We start from the raw sequence: 5,180 nt of genomic DNA, 5'->3' as shown, positions 1-5,180 counted from the left end.
TGCCCAGGTGACCAGAGCATCGCCTCCCAGGCACCAGGCTTTTGTCTGCAGACAAGGAGCGAGATCCCCGCTGTGAGGGATTCAACAGCAGCCTCTCAGGCTGGCTGAGACAGATCTCTGGAGAGGGGCACCGACGGGGCATTTCTGCCACACTTCTCACAACCCTGAGTGAAGTTTAACACTTGGTAGTGGGGAAATCTTGAAGCAGGATGACTTTGCAAACGCATGTATTGTGGCTCCTTTTCTCTGTGTTTGAAGGTAGGTCGGTGCTCTTCTGCAGCTTTCATGGCTCCGGCAGGTCTTTAGTGTCATCATCAACAGAGCAGCATTTATGGGGCAGGCTTCAAAACAAAACAAAAACAATGAAAAAGAAAAAAGATGTTGAGACTGGCTTGACCATGAGGCTGTTTTTCACTCGACTTATTTTTCTTTGCATCCTCATTTCTGAGCCGTTAGGATGCACTCAGGCATGTCTGCAAGTTTTCACCACAAGCAGAGGAGCTGGAAACAGTTTCACTGTAAATTTAAACTCAGATGCTCAGGTTTTCAGGTGCTCTGGGTATCTGAAAGGCTAGGGCTTAAAACAATTAAAAGCAAATCTGTTCAAACTGCCTTGTGATGACCCCCAAGGGCTGGCACCTGCAGGGGCTGGAAGCAGCTCTTCACTAACAGCCGTCTTGTTTCTCCCCTTTCCAGGGCTGAATGGAGACATTGTGGTAACTCAGACCCCTGCTTCCCTGGCAGTGTCCCCAGGGGAGACAGTCACCATTCGGTGCAAACCTTCCAGCCCCGTCAGCAATTAAATGAACTTGTACCTGTTCAGATGAGGAGCAAGTCCCTGGCTCATGATCCACCATGCAACCAGCCATGTCCCCGGAGTCTCGGATTGGTTCAATGGCACACACAGCAGCACTCTCCACCATGCAACCAGCCATGTCCCCGGAGTCCCCAGTCAGTTCAACGGCACACACAGCAGCACTGATATCACCTTCACCATTCGCGGGGTGCAGGTGGAAGATGCAGGCACTACTACTGCAGGCAGGACTACAGCTTCCCTCTCACTGTGTTGCACTTCAGCACAAAAACCTCTTCCTTCCCGCCGCGCTGGCACAGACAGCAGGACACAGCAGCTGTGCCTGACCCAGACCCAGACGTTTGGTACTTGAGAGGAGCTCTGGAAAGGAAACACGACTAGGCTGCTCTAAATTGGATTCAGTGCTAGGAAGGAGTCCAAAAGCCTTGAAGGCCCCAAAGCCCATGGGGGTCCCAGGAAATCTGTCTGCTAACTTCAGGACTTTTGAATCAGGTTTAGACAATCCCTCCTTCAGTGATGAAGCAATGACAAAGCCAACATCCTCGTATTATTGTGCGAGGGTGGAGCTAGTGAAACCCCATCACAAGTCAAAGACCATAACACACCCTGGGTTTCTTTTCAGCGCTAAGTAACAGTGCAGCATGTGTGATCCAACCAGAGATCATCTCCACTGCACGGGGAGGGAATCCGGCATGCCACCGAAGCAATAAGCCCCACCTTGGGGGTCCAGATGCACACAGGTGGCTGCTGTCACTCAGCTCACACCTCCTTTCCACCTGCACACTCAAAGCAGCAGACTCTGTTCAGCACTGTCTGAGAGGTGCACCCATTCAGACACTGCCCCTCTTTAGAGTTACAAATCTTGGCCATGTATGGGGAGAAATGACACCCACATTATTGACCTGAGTGACAGGAAGGTCTATGGTGCACCCCATGGGGATGGAAAGAAGAGAGACCTTGGTGGAGAAGGAACCCACCAAATAGGAAGAAGAGGGAGCAGACAGTGAAGTAGGAGGAAAAGCATTGGAGGATGCACTTAGGAGAGACAGCAGAGGATGGGATCAAGAGAAAAGAGGCTGCTGACACTTGCAGTAGCTGCTCCAAGCTCCAGGAGCTGTGAGTGTGAATCCCAGTGGTATAAACAGCCCCAGAAAGTCACACGTCTTACCGCGACCTGGCACTGTACAAAACCAAACACTCAAACAGGAGCTTTGAGTAGCCAGCCAGCCTATTCCCTTGGCAAACATCACCAATAAACATCTACTCATCTTTTATAGATACAGGAGGGGAAAGGAGGGGAAAGAATGAGATCACTAACATTTTAAAGCGTGACTTGGACTTTCACTTTGATGATACCCTTTATCCATTTTATCTTTACTGCCAAAGAATTGTCACGATCAAAACACCCTGCCTGATGGTCTTTCAGGTGGCATTTACAATGGTGACAATGGCCCCTTTGGGGCAAGATGGGCAGAACTTGGGTGAAAAGGTTCAAAACTGTTGCCATTGGTGTCACTATTGGCACAGTCTGCTCCTGTTTCCTTTCAGACAAGTGTACACAAAAGAGCTGGAGCGGAGCAGCAGGGAGAGCACATTCAATCTGTGCCTGATGCCGGCTCCTAGTTGCAATGTCCCTGCCAGAGAAAGACATGGCACAGTCTCCCCACCACTGTGAGATCCAGCAAATCCCCATGCCTTCAGACTGCTTAGGACTTATTTTGAGTTGTGTTTCTGGTAATGTGCTTGCAGAAGTGCTGCAAGAGCTGCAGACCTGGTCCCAAGACAGAAAGGACAAGCAGACAAGCACATTGCAGCAGGTTAAAAGGTGAGGGAGAAGTATTGCATATCCAGTGCTCTGCGATAACCACTCCTGCGCTGTGCCAGCTCCTATCCCACAGTAAGTGAAGGCTGAAGAGTGGTATGTGACCCGGCCTATTGCAGTAATGGCTAAGCTGCCCCAGGTTAGCATTCACTTATTGTGGGACAAGAGGAATGACCACGGGGCAGAGGGTGTGGAAAAGTCTGGGCTCCCTTCAAGTACACAGTAAGTCTTTCTACATTCACACCCTTATGGTGTAGACATCTAGCACAACGTGAGGATTGAGGAATGGGCAGAGATTTCACACTATGGGAGAAGCAGTATCCATTTAGTTAAACAGCTGAACCCTGTCTGGAGGAGCAAGGATGGGTTGGAAGAGAAGAAATCACAGCAAAGACGGTACCCAGAACGTGTGCAATGTCCTGTGGTAGTGTGGAAAAGGAGACAGGGTCACACTGGGAGTAGCAGGGAGGAGATTTGTAACAGAAGAGCAGATAGTGTACCTATACCAGGGAGGGAATAAAGTGGAGGAAAGGGAGAGGCTGAGAGGAAGGAGGGAGCCAGAGGAATAGTCGGGGAAGGGTGGGATGGAGGTGCTTTGGCAGAAACAGAGACTGAGGAGAGAAGAGAAACCTCAGCCCGAGTGAGAGGGAAAACGGGACAGGCAGCAGGGAGGAGAGACTTGGACAGACTGAAGTGTGGATCAGCAGTGGAGCCACTGGAGGCCACGGGGTTACACCGTTGCAGAGCTGTGCCAAGACTGTAGGCTCCTGGAATGAAAAAGTCGTGACTTCTCATTTCGGTGAGTGAAGCTTTCCCTGCTGGGAAATGGCATCTGCACCCAGGAATCAGGGCTGTCTCTAGCCCCTGCCCTGCAGGCTCTGCCCTGGGGCCCAGGGAGGCACCTGTAGAGCTGCTGCTTTGCATCCGGACAGCTATAAAGGGGCCGGTTTAACGCTTGGTGTCTCTCAGCTCCGTGTCAGTCAGTGCAGAAGCAGCAAGATGCTGTGGCAGACTCAGCTCGTCTGGCTCCTCATGCTCTGGGCAAAGGGTAAGAACAGGAAGAGCAGAGAAATTAGTGGAAAATATGCAGCCAAGATGTTGATTATGATTATAATATTTTACAAATGACTGAATTGTTTTAACGATTGTAGAATAGCTCTTCAGTCCACTGGCTGCCTTGAAGGGCATAAATATATCTGTGTTTTCTAAAAGATCATCATCAATTTAAAAGATATTATATTTATTCCCATAAACAGCGTCACACTTAAATTGTCTCATGTATTTTTTCATATTATCATGTTCCCTCATTGCAGGCTCCAGCGGGGACATCGTCATCACTCAGACTCCAGAGTCCCTGGCAGTGTCTCCAGGGGACACAGTCACCATCAAGTGCAAAACCAGCTCCAGTGTTAGCAGCTACATTAACTTTTACCAGCAGAAACCAGGGCAGGCTCCTAAGCTCCTTCTCAAGCACCCGCCCCTCTGGGATCCCCAACCGGTTCAGTGGCAGTGGGTCTGGCACCGACTTCACTTTCACCATCAGCCATGTGGAAGCTGGTGATGCTGGAAATTATTACTGTGGGCAGAGCAACTATACCCCTCTCACAGTGCTACAGCCCCGTACAAAAACCTCTCTGCTCTGCTCAGTCCTGCTGCTCCCGGCACCAGCTGCTTCCTGCAGTCACAGGCCAGGGACTCTCCTGCCCCATCCCAGCAGGGCCTGGGGCTGCTCCTGTGCATGCACTTCACCCACCACTGCTGCCCATCAGTGACTACCTCAGTTAGGATCTCACAGGTGTCCTCTGCTGTTTCATTTGTATGAAACTCAGCTGTTTCATTTGGATGGTTTCAGCTCATTTCCTCGGAACAAGCATGAGTAATTTTAGCCCTGAGGTTGAGGTGGGGGCAGCAGGCCCCTGTGCCAGGCAGAGCTGGCAGCCACCGCTCCCTTGCCAGGGGAAAGCAGACCCACCGAAGCTGAGCCAGCCCAGCTGGCAGCAGTTGGCACTAGTAGCAGGCACGGCTGGGGATGGGCTTGCCTGGTGCCCTGGGCTGCAGCTCCTGTTCCCACAAGGACATGGCTGCACCCCTCCCCAGGGGCCAGAGCCCTGCAGCTGCATGGGAAGTAGCAGCTTCAAGCAGGAACTCAGCGCTGGCTCAGGGGTAGGGAATGGGGGCGAATTCCCTGAGCCCGTCCCGGTCCAGCGCATAGTCTCAGGGCTCAGGACTGGGGAGGGACACACTGTGCCCCACTGACCTAGCTGGGAATGTGGGGTTCACAGTGGTACCGCATCCTCCAACCAGGACAAGCACCCAAGCTCCTTATCTCGGGCATTACATCACGGCCATCCGGGGTCTCAGACCGCTTCAGTGGCAGTGGGTCTGGCACTGATTACACTTTTACCATCAGCCGGGTGGAAGCTGGTGATGCTGGAGATTGTTGCTGTCAGCAGTATTATGATACCCCTCTGGCAGTGCTACAGCCCAGTACAAACCCCCCTGCTCTGCTCAGTTCTGCTGCTCCCGGCACCAGCTGCTTCCTGC

At 51.9% G+C, this 5,180-nt stretch overlaps 1 long non-coding RNA gene across 1 annotated transcript; it reads left to right on the top strand.

The window, feature by feature from the left end:
- The first annotated feature begins 3,605 nt into the window (after positions 1–3,605).
- Positions 3,606–4,051, top strand: LOC112549007. The gene is made up of 2 exons (XR_003092443.1): positions 3,606–3,684; positions 3,950–4,051. It is a non-coding gene; the product is annotated as an uncharacterized LOC112549007 (long non-coding RNA).
- Positions 4,052–5,180: the final 1,129 nt, after the last annotated feature.

The sequence above is a fragment of the Alligator sinensis genome, unplaced genomic scaffold (assembly GCF_000455745.1).
Source record: "Alligator sinensis unplaced genomic scaffold, ASM45574v1 scaffold1239_1, whole genome shotgun sequence".
Taxonomy (NCBI): domain Eukaryota; kingdom Metazoa; phylum Chordata; order Crocodylia; family Alligatoridae; genus Alligator; species Alligator sinensis.
Note: the sequence above shows the minus strand (reverse complement) of the source record. Positions and strands in the feature narration are given on the sequence as shown.